This window comes from Narcine bancroftii, chromosome 12, assembly GCF_036971445.1.
Source record: "Narcine bancroftii isolate sNarBan1 chromosome 12, sNarBan1.hap1, whole genome shotgun sequence".
Taxonomy (NCBI): Eukaryota; Metazoa; Chordata; class Chondrichthyes; order Torpediniformes; family Narcinidae; genus Narcine; species Narcine bancroftii.
Window position 1 is genome coordinate 12,895,164 of NC_091480.1, and position 14,411 is coordinate 12,909,574.

The 14,411-nt window shown below is 44.4% G+C and overlaps 1 protein-coding gene across 1 annotated transcript in view; it reads right to left on the reverse strand.

Moving 5' to 3' along the window:
- The window catches only part of LOC138747116 (cytoplasmic phosphatidylinositol transfer protein 1-like), a 185,449-nt gene that overhangs the window by 77,397 nt on the left and 93,641 nt on the right, over positions 1-14,411 (reverse strand). The gene's annotated exons all lie outside the window — the stretch shown is intronic.

Below are 14,411 nucleotides of genomic sequence, written 5' to 3' on the forward strand. Positions count from 1 at the left end.
AACCTCAACCTACTCGATTTCCTCCCTCCACTGTTCTCACCTGCCCACTGCCCCTTCCTTCTCTGTTTCCACTCACCACATTACTTTTTAAATCCGATTCCATAATATGAGGCATCGATAAGAGTGGACATCCACCACCTTTATCCAAAGCCAACGTGGGCCAATTCAAGAGGACATCTGTTTAAGATGAGTGGAGGAAAGTTCTGGGGCAGTAGTTTTACATGGAGAGTGTTGGGCCTCCTGAAATGCATGGTCAGGTGTTGTGGTTGAGGCTGATACCAGAGGGGCATTGAAGAGACATTTAGATAGGTACATGCATGCAAGAATAATAGGGGTTGTGGAGTGTGAGGGAGGGAAGTGTTAGATTGATGTGGAGTAGGTTTATATAGGTTAGTACGACATTGTGGGCCAAAGGGTATATGGACTGTGATATTTTCTCTAAGCCCACAACACCTCTCGGTTCCTGTCACTATCCCCACCCTTCCCTTCTCCACCCATCTCCATCTGCCCATCAGTCCCCTCATGCATGGATCTCCCTAACTCTTGTCAGCTCTGGCCTCATCCCCCTCCGTCACTTCCTGATGCTGGCGATCTCCCTTTTATACTCTCAGACCGGACAGAGAGTCTCAACCCAAAACATCGACCACCCCTTTGCCTCCCTGAAGTGGATGAGGGGAGATTTGATAGAGGTATACAAAATTATGAGGGGTGTAGATAGAGTAAACGCAAGCAGGCTTTTTCCACTGAGGCTAAGCGCCACTGGGCTGAAGGGCCTATTCCTGCGTAACAGTATTCTATGCTGCCTGACCCACTGAGATCCTCCAGGAGCTTGTAGTTTGCTTGGGTGACCCTTTCACACGTGCAAAGTAAGAAACTAAAGATGTTCCTTTCCTGTCAGTGCTGCACCCAGGTCTTTGTGACCAGTGGAGATTGCAGGGAGCAGACTGTATTCGCAGCGGCATGCTTTAGACTGGACCTCGGAGAGTGTTCTATAATTCCATCCCATTAATATTCCATTCACAGCATCCATCATCACAGCCAGCCTCTAATTCCCATCGGCCTGCAGAGTGATGTTTAACAGATGAGCTCCTTCCTCACTGCGTTCCAAAAATAGCTCGAGTCAGGCAGCAACGTCACGTTGATGTCAAGAGGTATCTAAAAATAGCGACCTGCTTTGAAGCAGTTAATGATTTGGTTGCAAATGAGAAAACTGCTCAACCTTCAGCGCTGTTCAAGCAAATTCTTCTGGGGAAAGTGCACGAATTGCCAATAAATCCTTCGACGAGAGAAGAACGAATCAATTTCTTCGCCATTCGCTTAGCTGTCACATTCGAAAGGGCAGCCCAGCTCCATCTCGCAGGCTGCCAAGTTTTCCTCAATGCTAAGTAACTCATGCTTATGCATTTAAAAGTGTAAAACATCACCTGGCTGCACAATCGGATGATAAACTTGTCACCAAGACAAAGGAGAGGTGAGGACCTTTGTGGATATTCTACACAGTGGTGTGTCTGGTAGAGCCACTTATACATAGCGGCAGAGATTCGAGTTCAATCCGGATCTTTGGAGCTGTCTCAATTGGGTTTGCATCTTCTCCCTTTGACTACTGTTTGCCCTGAGACGCTGCTGCAAGTTGCCCCAAGTTTTACAATGGTACAAGATAGTAGCGAGACCACACTTAAGAGTATTGTGCTCAGTTCTGGTCATCCAGCTGAAGGGAAGATATCATTAAGATGGAAAGGGTGCTGAAAAGATTCACAATAAGTCATTGGGATGGGCAGGCTTGAATCAAGAAAGACTGGATAGGCTGAGACTTGTCTCTCTGGAGAGTAGGAGAAACCTGATATTGGCTTATAAAAGCATGAGGGGAATAGATAAGGTGAATGGTCACGGCTTCCCCCACCTCACCCGGAGTAGGGGAATCTAAAATTACAGGGCACAGAATTAAGGTATGAGGGGAAAGGTTTAAAGAGACCCGAGGGACATCTTTTTCACACAGAGGAGTGATAGAATGAGCTGCCAGAGGAAGTGGAAATGGCGGGCGAAGCTACAATTTTTAAAACACACAGACAGGCCCATGGAAGTTTTAGAGAGATATGGACAGACAAATGGGACTAGCTTGGGTAGGAAACTTGGCTGGCTTGGACGTTGGGCCAAAGGGCCTGTTTCCATGCTGTAAAATTCAATAACTCTATGTAGGTGAGTGGCAGAATCTGGGGAGAGTTGATGAAAATGTGGGAAGAATAAAAAAGTGGGATTAACTGAGGCTGGTTGATGGCCATATGGGATCGATGGGCTGAAGGGCCTGTTTCTCCACCGTATGCTTCTGTGATTCTGATCTGCCAGGCTTTGGGCCATTATTTCAAAGGACACAAGGAAGGGAGGTGGGATGAAACTGTAGTGTGAATTTACTACCAAGCCCAAAAGTGCCTGACTCTCACCTATCCATTTGTCTGCGTTAACACTTATTGGGAGAGCAGGGAAAAGCAAGGTCTGGAGGTGTGGCAGAGAAAGAACGAGTGTCCACTGATATCTTTGCATCGTGGTCCATAGAATTCAGTGCAAGAAGCAAAGAGAGCAACAGTCATTTATCCCTTCTCAAATTTAGCCTGGAATATATACTCATGAACGAACATCCAGAGTCTCCGGGGTTGAAAATAAACATTCATCACCTCCTCAGTAAGATATTTCTGCTTCTCTTAGTTGTAAGCACCAGACCCTTAATCCTGCCACAACTTCAAGAAACAACAGTCAGCATCACCGATCAATCCCTCTCTGAACTTTAAAGGTCACCTATCTATACTCCCATTACAAATAAACTCATCCTGTTTACTTGTAAAACAAACTTCTCGGGCACTGACAAACTGAGAGCACCCAGAAAGTGGAGGAACACCCCACTTTTCATCTAGACACTCATTCTTTCTCTGCCACACCTCCAGACCTCGCTTTCCTCCACTCTCCGGATGGCATTAATGACTTCTCCGGTTTCCCCCCCCCGCCCTCTTAGTCTTTCCCCCCTGTTGCCTTTCCCCCAGCTCTCTCTTTCTCAGCCCTTTTATAGAGTAAAAAAAAATGCAACTGTAAAGCCGGAGATTCTCTCCCCTCATGTCGCTGACCCTACCTTCATAAATGCTCCGGGAGCGGCTCCAAGATGCCAACTCCGATCCTTCCATGGTGAGAGGGTGTGCTAGTTCGCCGATACCACAGTCCTCGTCTCTAACGATCCCCCTCCCCCCATTTCATGCCAGAGATTTGGTTGGGCAGAAGAATGTAACCGCTATGCGTTTCCTGGACTGGTTCCAGCTGCGTGGAGTATTATGGGTAACGAAGATGGCCATTGCTCGTATTTATGCCATCATGTTGATGGGTGGTGCCACGGCAACAGTCGTCCCCGTCAAAAGTGGCTCTGAATCAAAGTGACGCTAGAGCAGCCTTTTAGGGCTGCTCTATAAAATGGTAAGTTCAGATTTTTCTCGGCGGATGGAGCCAGCCTTAAAGTGGAGGCCCTCCATAAAAAAACACCTTCTCTTTTCCCCATCTCCTTTCATTGAGCTAGTCAATTCTCACCATAGCTCTCACCATATCCAATTAACACATTTTGGCTGTGGACTCCACCCCCTGCCATTCCTCAGTCTTTAGTCAGATGCCTTCCTGTTTTCTGGTTAGATATATATAAGATAAAGAAAAGCACTGAAGAATAGTGTATCCAAGCAACAACTCTAAAGTTAAAATGGAAGGTTTTTTTTGGCTGAATCTGCAGCAAGATTCCAGGCTCTCTAACTTCTTTACATGAATGTATTACAGTAAACACCCCTCATAAATGGCAGCTACAGAGATTGGTAGATGTAAGTTTTCCAGTTGCTTGAGACTGCGTGAATGGAGAATTAAAGCAGAGGCATGCCAATTTTAAATTTCCCTATTTTATACCCATTTATTTTCCGCGATTTTCTTTTGCTTGTTGCTTGAGGTTGCCTGTGACTTGAATTCTGGGAAACAGGAGTTTTACTGTACTGGGATTTTATCAACGTTAGTGACCAACTCCTGGGATAATTCTGAAGGCTGCTCTTTAAACAATTATTTTTGGCTCCAAAGCAAATTAAGAAGTAGTATCTAGGGGCCTTGCTAAAATCAATAGCAAGCATCAACGAGCTTATTTATAAAATGACCTCTTACATGTGTGATGATGTGTGATCAAGCAGCTCAATGCTGTGGAAATAACAAATTTCCAACCAAAAAATAATTCATCTTGTGTGGAGAAATAAAGGATAATCAAATGGTCAGGTTTTTAAAAAATTTTTACGTGGCTCCAACACTCTTCTATCTGTTGGTTCTTTTCAAATGTTTCAGGGGTTGGCACGTGTCTCCACATCTCATTCCAGAGATTTGATCCAAAATAAAAAATCAAGGCACACCTGGGGCAGGATTGATATTGAGAGAGGAAGTTATTGAGGAGGTGACTGTTTCATCTATCAGGTAGATTTGCCAGATGTCCTCACACTGTCGCAAAGTAGAAGGAAGACTCTTCACTGCTGCGCTGGCTAATATTGAGCCATCGTTTAACATTCCATGGGATTTAGAAAAACAGTTTATCTCAGTGACATTTGTGTGCACCATGGGTTCGGCATGTATCCACACCACAGCTATGACTAGCCTACAGATGTATTAACTGGAATTAAAGAATTTGGTTCACAAAAATGGCTCAAGATCCTTTCTTCTCCTTTTCTCCCCCACCTGATAGATGCAGGAAGTCACAACTGACCAACTGCAGGTTATGAAATTCACTTTTGAAAGTTTGTGAGGTTTCAAGGTAATCATCCATCTCAATTGTATGCAACTTATTCCTGAATATCCAAAGACATCCAGAATTCTCGGGAGTCTCCAGGAATGGAAGACAAATATCCAGGGTATTAATAAAAGCCAACAGGGAAAATCTTTAAAACTTACGAGCTTCCAATAACAGTGGAAGAGATTGAATTAGAATCACAATTTATTGTCATGAACATGTCATGGAATTTGTTGTTTTGCGGCAGCGTCACCAGTGCAAATATTTATATAATAAACCTTACAGAATAAATAAAAATAGTGCAAGAAAAAGATAAAGTGAGGGAGTGTCTTTGGTTCATTGTTCATTCAGGAATCTGATGGCAGAGGGGAAGAAGCCGCCCTTGGGCCACTGAGTCTTCAGACAGTGATGCAACCAGCCAGAATGCTCTCCATGGTACATACACCTGTAGAAGATTTTGAGAGTCTTGGGTGACGTTCCAAATCTCCTCAAACTTCTCGCAAAATATCGCCACTGGCGAGCCTTCTTTGTGATTGCACTGACATGGGGACTCCAGGACAGATCCAGGAATTTGAAGTTCCTGACCCTCTCCACTGCAGACCCCTCAATGAGGACTGGCTCATGTTCCCTTGATTTCTCCTGAAGTCCACAATCATCCCCTTGGTTTTGCTCACACTGAGTGCAAGGTTGTTGGTGAGTTACCTCTCAACCTGGTAATTCATCCCCCTCCTCTACTCTTCCTCATTGCTGTCAATTATATATTTCGAGTTACTCAGAATAAACAGCATTGGTACGGGCTACCCAATGGACCTCTGCCAGTGTTTAGAATTGGCTTGACCCTTTGCCAGCTTCCCTTGATCTAATGGAACGATGCAAACTTCCACTCCTTTCTCCTGTGTGTTCCCTGAATGTATCTGCAAATTAATCAGGCTCTCGGCAAATGAATTGAAACTCAGAACAACGGCTCAGAGGTGAATGAAACCTTGAAAATAAAAATAGAAAATGCAAGTCAGATAGCATCCATCGAAAAGGAAGCGGAATTTTCTTTTGGTCAGAACTGGGAAGTAGAATCTTCAGAGGGCAAAAGTTAACGGATCTGGAATAAATGTCAGGAGTTAACCGTGTGACTGACAAGGAAGATCAAGTATAATGATAATTAACACAGTTGATCCTGCATCATTTGATCAAAGACTAGCTGGGTAGAAATGAGATGAGGCCCATATGGCCTTATGGAATCATGGAACAGGCCCTTCAGTCTTTCTAGAGTGGACTGAACAGTGTTTTTTTGCCTAGTCCCACTGACTTGCACCCACTCCTACACCCTCCATGCCACTCCTATCCATGTACCTGTCCAAATTCTTCAAGGTTAAAATTGAGTCCACATTCACCACTTCACCCACCAGCTTGTTCCACACTCTCTGTGTGAAGAAGTTTCCCCCCCTAATCTTTTCCTCTTTCACCCTTAACCCATATCCTCTGGTTTGTGTCCTACCTACCCTCAGTGGGAAAAAAAAACGACCTATATTTACTCTGTCTATATCCCTTATAATTTTAATAACCTCTATGAAATCTCCCTCATTCTTCTATGTTCCAGGGGGGAAAAAATATCCTAACCTGTTTACCCTTTCCCTGTAACTCAGTTTCTGAAGCCTAGACAACATCCTAGCAAATCTTCTCTGCATTATAACCATATAACCGTTTACAGCACGGAAACAGGCCATGTCGGCCCTTCAAGTCCATACAGGTTCACTTGAATAACTCCACTAACTCCTCCGCAAACTCCTGAGGAAGTAGAGGCTTTCTTCATTATGCCATTGGTGTGTTGGTTCTTTCAAACTTATTGATATCCTTCTTGTAGTTTGGTGACCAAAACTGCACACAATACTCCAAATTTGACCTCACCAATGCCTTAAACAATGAAGATCCAGCTGCGCTGGGTGGGTCGCGTCTCCAGAATGGAGGACCATTGCCTTCCCAAGATCGTGTTATATGGCAAGCTCTCCACTGGCCACCGTGACAGAGGTGCACCAAAGAAAAGGTACAAGGACTGCCTAAAGAAATCTCTTGGTGCCTGCCACATTGACCACCGCCAGTGGGTTGATATCGCCTCAAACCGTGCATCTTGGCGCCTCACAGTTTGGCGGGCAGCAACCTCCTTTGAAGAAGACCACAGAGCCCACCTCACTGACAAAAGGCAAAGGAGGAAAAACCCAACACCCAACCCCAACCAACCAATTTTCCCCTGCAACCGCTGCAACCGTGTCTGCCTGTCCCTCATCGGACTTGTCAGCCACAAACGAGCCTGCAGCTGACGTGGACGTTTACCCCCTCCATAAATCTTCGTCCGCGAAGCCAAGCCAAAGAATACACCTTAACCATAACATCCCAACTCCTATACACAATACTTCAATTTTTGAAGGCCAATATGCCATAAAGCTCTCTTTACAACCCTATCTACCTGGACTGCATTAATCTCATGAAAAAGATACAATATTCTGACAGAACTTAACAATGAGATTGATAGGAAGGAGGCAGAGTTGTCTGGAAGTCGGAGACATCGCGCCCAATATCAACGTACCTATTTATGACTGAGATGGGAGGAATTTCTTTGACCAAATTCCAAAGACCAGAGATCTGCCTACATGGAAATAGGCAAGAAAACAGATAGGAAACCAAGGTCTTCATTGCAAAGGATCACTTGCCCTCTTCCTACTATTTCTCAGGCTCCTATGCTCTAATGAAGAGGAAAATTGTTGGTTCTGCTTTAGTTCTGTTGAATTTCCTCACCAGCCCATGGACGCTTCAGAATCTTACAGTGGCAGGTTCTTCAAGAAAACATTCATTACCCACCACGAATTGTCTAGTTAAGGCTCATTTCCAAATTACATTAAAAACCCTGGTATCCAGCACCTATGGGGATTGGTAGACACCTGATAAGTAATTGCGCGTGGTGTGGCAATGGCGAGACGTGCCAATTTTAAACTTCTGTATTTCTTCCCCTATTTATTTTACATGATTTTTTTTGCCAGTTGCTTGAGGGGGTTTTACTGTTCTGCATTATAAATTCTAATTGTCCTTTCCTGAAGCAACAAAAAAATATTCATCATTATTATTCATTCACACTGGGATAAGCCAAGTGAAAAAGGCAGCCCATCATTTCCCTAAACTAATATTAGCCTGCACTTCTTTTATGATTCAAGGGAACTGCTTCAGTGAGTACACCTCGTAAGAAACAGATCAATTATTAAAATCAATCGAGATGGTTCAGTGCTAATTCTGTGGCCTTTTCAACTTGATGTGAAGTCAGCGGTGACTGTTTTAATTTTCCTCTCCCTGGTGAATCTAGATGAAAGTGCAGAAATTGGGTGGCACGGTTAGTGTAGTGGTTGGCGCAACGCTATTAAGTGCCAGTGACCCGGGTTTGAATCTGCCACTGTCTACGAGGAGTTTATACATTCTCGCTGCGTCTGCGTGGATTTCCTCTGGGTGCTCCAGTCTCCTCTCACGTTCCAATGACACACAGGGTTTGTCGGTTCATTGGTGTTTCTGGGACGGCAGGGATTTGTGGGTCTGAAGGGTCTATTACTGTGCTAATTTCCAATTAAAAAAGTGAAACAGGACATAGTTTTTCTTTGCTGGTTACTAACTTATTACAACACAAAAAGAGTACACTCAGCCCTTCAGGCAAATGCAGGGAAATCTTGCCTCCTCTCCTCATTTCCCTATACCTCAGCAAATTGCCTCTCAACCTTGCCAAACTCCCCCCTCCCCCCACCCCCCCCCCCCCCCCCACTTTTGATATTTTGCTGAGAACAACATGAACTGAGTCCAGGATTGCAACAACATGATCAAGAGTGGGCTTAGGGGATGTTGGATGCTGTATTTGAGAAGAGGGTAATAGGGGAGTAAGATGCATGGCATCTTCAGTGATACAACAGGCCCTCCATAAACACAGACAGGAAGATAGTAACTTTGGATATCAATGTCATTTCTAGCTGCAAAAACACAGACAGCAGGTTCATATAGTTCATTGACCTGAAATGAGACATCAACACCAGTGAATCTGGCAGAAATGGCATATCCCTCTAACGTACCAGTTACTCCACAAATTACCTCCCACTTCATGGCCCATAGTTATTAGACTCAAACTTTGGCTTTGGAGGTGGACAGAGGAGGTTCACCAGGTTGATTCCAGAGATGAGGAGATTGGCCTATGAAGAGAGATTGAGTCGCCTGGGACTGCACTCGTGGGAATTTAGAAGAAAGAGAGAGGATCTTCTAGAAACATTTAAAATTATGAAAGGCATAGTTAAGATCAAGGTTGGTAAGTTGTTCCCATTGGTAGGGAGGGACTAGAACTAGGGGACATAGCCTCAAGAATCAGGGTAGTAGATTTAGGATGGAGATGAGGAGGAACTGCTTTTCCCAGAGGGCAATTAATCCATGGAATTTGGTGCCCATGAAAGCCACGGAATCTACTTCCATAAATATATGGAAGGTTGAATAGATTTGTACATAGTTGGGGAATTAAGGGATTTGGGGAAAAAGCAGGTAGGTGGAGATGAGCCAATCTTCAGATCAGCCATGATCTAATTGAGTGGCGGAGCGGCTCGATGGGCCGGATGGCCTACTGTTTCTTATGTTTGTTATGTTCTTTTGAGGAAGGGATCAGGCCTGAAAAATTGGTAATATATCTTTACCTCCTGTGGACATTGCGAGACCAGCTGAGGTCCTCCGCCATTATTAAACCGTGGTCAGCCCCTAAGCAAAGCAGATGGCCTGACGCACACAGTTTCTCTAGCATGTTTGCGTATTGCACTACAATCACAATGACTGCAGACTTTCCTGTTTAACACAAATGATACATTTCCCTCTCGATCGTAGACCTGCGTGGGACTCCTTTAGCACTGCACCAGAGCCATCCATCTAGATTTTAGTATTGATTCGACTAGTTGCACTGGCCTCAACTGCGACGTTTTCCAAACCAAATAATGGATTCATTCTCTTGACCTCATTAGAGTTAAGAGGAAGAGGGGGATCACAAATCCATCAAGTAACTCAAACAATCCCATCGTTGACTCCTCACCCACAGAGTGTGAGACTACCTTTCATTTTCGACTACCTTGATGGGTTTGTTGCTGCAATAAGATAAACCACAGGTCTCCCTGCAGTCATTATGAAATTAAGTTCCTCAAACACAGTCAATGAGAGTCTGAAAATATCTTTTCCTCTGCGCCTGATGTTTCTTTTTTCGAAGTATAAATACATTTTTTCAAAGAATGCAAAATATAAATCAATACAAACTGTTCAGTTAAGACTACTGTCGAGTGAAAGATGGGTGAACAGCGTTCATATCTACATGCCCGCATTTCTGTTGTGGTTTGGGTACATCATGACTGATAAGTGGACAGATTATAACAAGGCAAAGTTTCCACTTGCACACAGCCCCAGTTAATTTCCCGGTCACTTCTCTTTGAGCAGAGTTTGCTAAACTTCTCCAGAACCAATGCTCTTTATTACTTTTTTCTTTTCTTATCACAAGTTGCCTTATAAAAGAGACATACATAGGGTGCCCAATGTTTCACGAGCTACCAGTGGGGGGTCCTCAGCCACATCACACACTGAGATGAACACAAAGAACACTGCAGAAGTAAAGCATGAAAGTCTGCAGACATCATGATTTAAAAAAAATTTTAGAAACTCGGCCGGTCAAACAGCGCATTTTATACAGGAAAGATAAAGATACATAACCAATGTTTTGGCCTTGAGCCCAAAATGTGGGCTCATGATTCAAGAAAAAATAACATTTTAGAAACTCAGCCGGTCAAACAGCACATTTTATACAGGAAAGATAAAGACACATAACCAATGTTTCGGCCTTGAGCCCAAAACGTGGGCAGGTGTCGGAACAAAGTGGTGGAGTGGGGAGGGGCAAAGGGAGGAGCCCAGTCTCACAGGCAGGAAGCAAGAGGTGGATAAGGGAGGGAGGGCACACCAGGGGAAAGGGGTGGAGAGCTGGAGGAAAGAAGACAGGAGGATGAAGAAGAAGAGAGAGGAAGAACAGGGAGTAGACTTGCAGAAGCCAGAAGTCGACGTTTGGAGAGTGCCCAGGCAGAGAATTAGGTGGTGTTCCTCCAATTTATGAGTGATCTTGGTTTGACAGGACGAGTTTATGGACATGTCAGTGCAGAAGTGGGGCATAGAAATGATGTGGACAGAGCGAAGAACATTAAAACACAGTACAGGCCCTTTGCTCCATATAATCCTACCCCACACCCAATCTAATCTCCCTTCCCTCACAGCCCATAATGCCCCCATTCCTTTTTGAATCCAATTTGACACTCCAGAAGGAATTTTAAACTGAAGCACTGTTTGCCCTTTCATTAGGGTGTAAAGGAGCAGCAGCAGATCCTGACCAACATTTGACCTTCATTCCAATATGAAAATCAAAACCAGTTCTGATGAAGAGTGCAGACCTGAAGTGTTAACTGTTTTTCTTTGCTGTTCGAGCGGCTGAAGGTTTCTGTTTTTACCTCAAATCTACATCGCTGGTCAATGTCAATTTGTTATCTGACTGTTCTGTAATATTTGTGTACCAAAGGGATTTTATCATTGTTCTGATTGTACAAGCACAACCTGACAAAACAATGTCCTCCAGTCCTCACACAACCAGACATGACCAAACAATACAAGCATTCATAAATACCAATAAAGAAATAAATTTGTTTCATTAATAGATGGTTAGTATGAGTAGTTCCTTTGGTTGTTCAGCGTTCTCACTGCCAGTGGGAAGAAGCTGTTCCTCAGCCTGGTGGTACTGGCTCTGATATTCCTGTATCTCTTCCCTGACAGGAGCAGCTGAAAGATGCTGTGAATGGGATGGAAGGGGTCCGGAATGATTTTGCGCACCCTCTTCAGACGCCACTCCTGGTAGATCATGTCGATGGAGAGGGAGGGAGACCCCAGTGATCCTCTCTGCCATTGTTATGGTCCTGTGGTTTGACCTCTGATCCACTTCTCCGCATAAACCGTACTACACTGTGATCCAGCCGGCCAGGACACTCGTGATTGAGCTCCTGTAGAAGGTTGACATGACGACAGCCAGTAGCCTTGGCCCTTTCAATCTTCTCAGTAAGCATTGGGGAATGTCAAAAAAGGGACATTGAAGGGCAGAGACTGGAGGGGAAGTCTCTTAAACAATGGAGGGGGTAGTAACTATACGAGGCTTCAGTAGGGGCAAGGGTGCTATGTAGCACGTTGAGCAATGCAAAACAAAGCATACATCTTTATCCAACTAAAAATACAGAAATGCTAGAGGAAGTCAGCTGGTCTCGCAGCATCCGTAGGAGGAAAAGATATATAACGTTCTTCAAGAAGGGCTCAGGCCTGAAATGTCAGTAATATATCTTGACCTCCTGTGGACACTGCGAGACCGGCTGAGCTCCTCCAGCATTTCTGTGTTTTTACAACAATCACAGCGCCAGCAGACATTGATGTTTTGCTCCGTCTTTATTGAACTACAGCTTTGGACAATGCCTTGGAGCTGTACAAACAAGAGAGGTACAAGGTAAAAATCCCAATCTGTAACAGTTCCTTCCATTCATTCGGACATCAATGGCCTGGCTACATTCACAACCCCACCCCCCCCCCCCCCCCCCGCCAAACTGCCTGAAGGGCACAGTGAAACTAATTCAATTTTGATTTATTCGTATTCAAACTTATATTTCCAGACAAACAGTCTCCACCTCTTGACACTAATCCATATCTGGAACAATGGGAGTTTTCTTCCTGAGTTCACCCTACCTCCACTCCAAATCCTTCAGGGGATGATATGGAGGCATTGTACAAAGACAACATCAAGAAGATAATCTCCCAATCAAATATATGTGTGTCATGCACGTGCAAACACACACACTGGCACTCACAGACACACAAACACACTGACACTCAGACAACACACACTTTAATGCACAAAACACACACTGACAGATCCTCACACACATGCACAAAGCACACACAGACACAAACACACACTCACATACAGAGACACATTGACATTCACACACACTGACATGCACAAATCACACACATACACACTAACAGTCATTCAAATGCACAAAACACACACAAAGCACACACACATACAGACACATTGACAGACAGATACACACTGCACACAACAAACACTGACACTCACAGACAACACACTCAGATGCACAAAACACACACACACAAAAACACACACACAGAAACACACACACACAAACACATATGTACATACAACACACACACCATATACTTTTCAACTTTCAACAAAATAATTAATTGAAAAAAAAACTGCAATAGATTGCTTTACAATCTACAAGTTCCTTAGAAAGTAAGTGTTTAGTGACCATGTAAAACAATCCCTCTTCTTGTACCTGTACCATGGGCCATGTTGCAGTCTGCATCTGCTTCTGGCCAGGGTGTGTGCTACAATTCCTCACCCACCCTTCTTCCTACCAACTGACAAATGTAACCATCTCATTGAAATGAGATCCTGTTTGGAGCAGGAAATCACAGGGATCTACTCCTGGAGATTTTGAGCAACTGACATCATTGGACTGCAAACCGTTGACCACTTCTGGGGAGGTCTCAGTTTGACTTTCTGACTGAAAATCCAATTAATCCTTATAGTGGTCAAAATTATCCACTCAAAAAGCTGCTTAAAAAGAAAGGATTTATCTTCCACGATTCTAACGGGGGGGGGGGGGGGGGGGGTGGTGGGGGGGGGGGGGGTGTCGCAGGAACAGCATTTCAATTTCCTTCTGGGGATATTTACAGTTTCCAGACTGTGCCGAATTTCCAACTTCAGACAACTCACTTTATTTGTCCGTATTTGCTGTCATCCAAACATCACATTGGCTCAGTATTCCTCTCTCCATTCACAGCCTGGGGCAGGTCTCACATCCCTTCCTATCAGCAATACAATCAAGATTAATTCAAGATTATATCATTGTCTTGTAATTAAGCAGAAAACATGAAATTTCTTTTTGTTTACCGTAAGGCAGACAACAATCCACTATCAGTAGAAGTTGCCCAGTGCCCCTAACAGCTAGAGAAAGCAAGAGTCCCCGCCAGAGTAACTGTGCACCCATGGATTCACCTCCAACATTCCCGTAGCCACACGCCCTTCAGTCAAACCATCAGCCATCTGGGTTCCACGTCCAAATCTCTGACACGATGAGGAAGCCTCCGTGAGCACCCCTATGCATCTCAGTCCAAAACCTGGTATGCCTTTGTCATTTTTGCCCCCCCCCCGACTATCACATTTAGTCTCTCCCCATTGACTGTGACTGGAACAATCTATCAGCATGGCAATCTGGCCCCACACAGAGACAGGGATTCTCCTCATCTTTCCTATTGCTCTCACCATCAATCAATCGGCTGGAGGAACTCGGCGTCGAGCAGCATCATGAAGGGTCTGAAACATGAACCCTGTTCCTCTCTCCATCGTTGGTGTTCCCCTCTCTGAGAGCTTCCAATTTTTTTTTTATATTTCAGATTTCTGTCGCTTTTGTTTTGGATTTCCAAGGGTCAATTTACCCCAGCCAAGGACGGCAGCGAGAAAGACTGAGATGGTTGAGGCGCG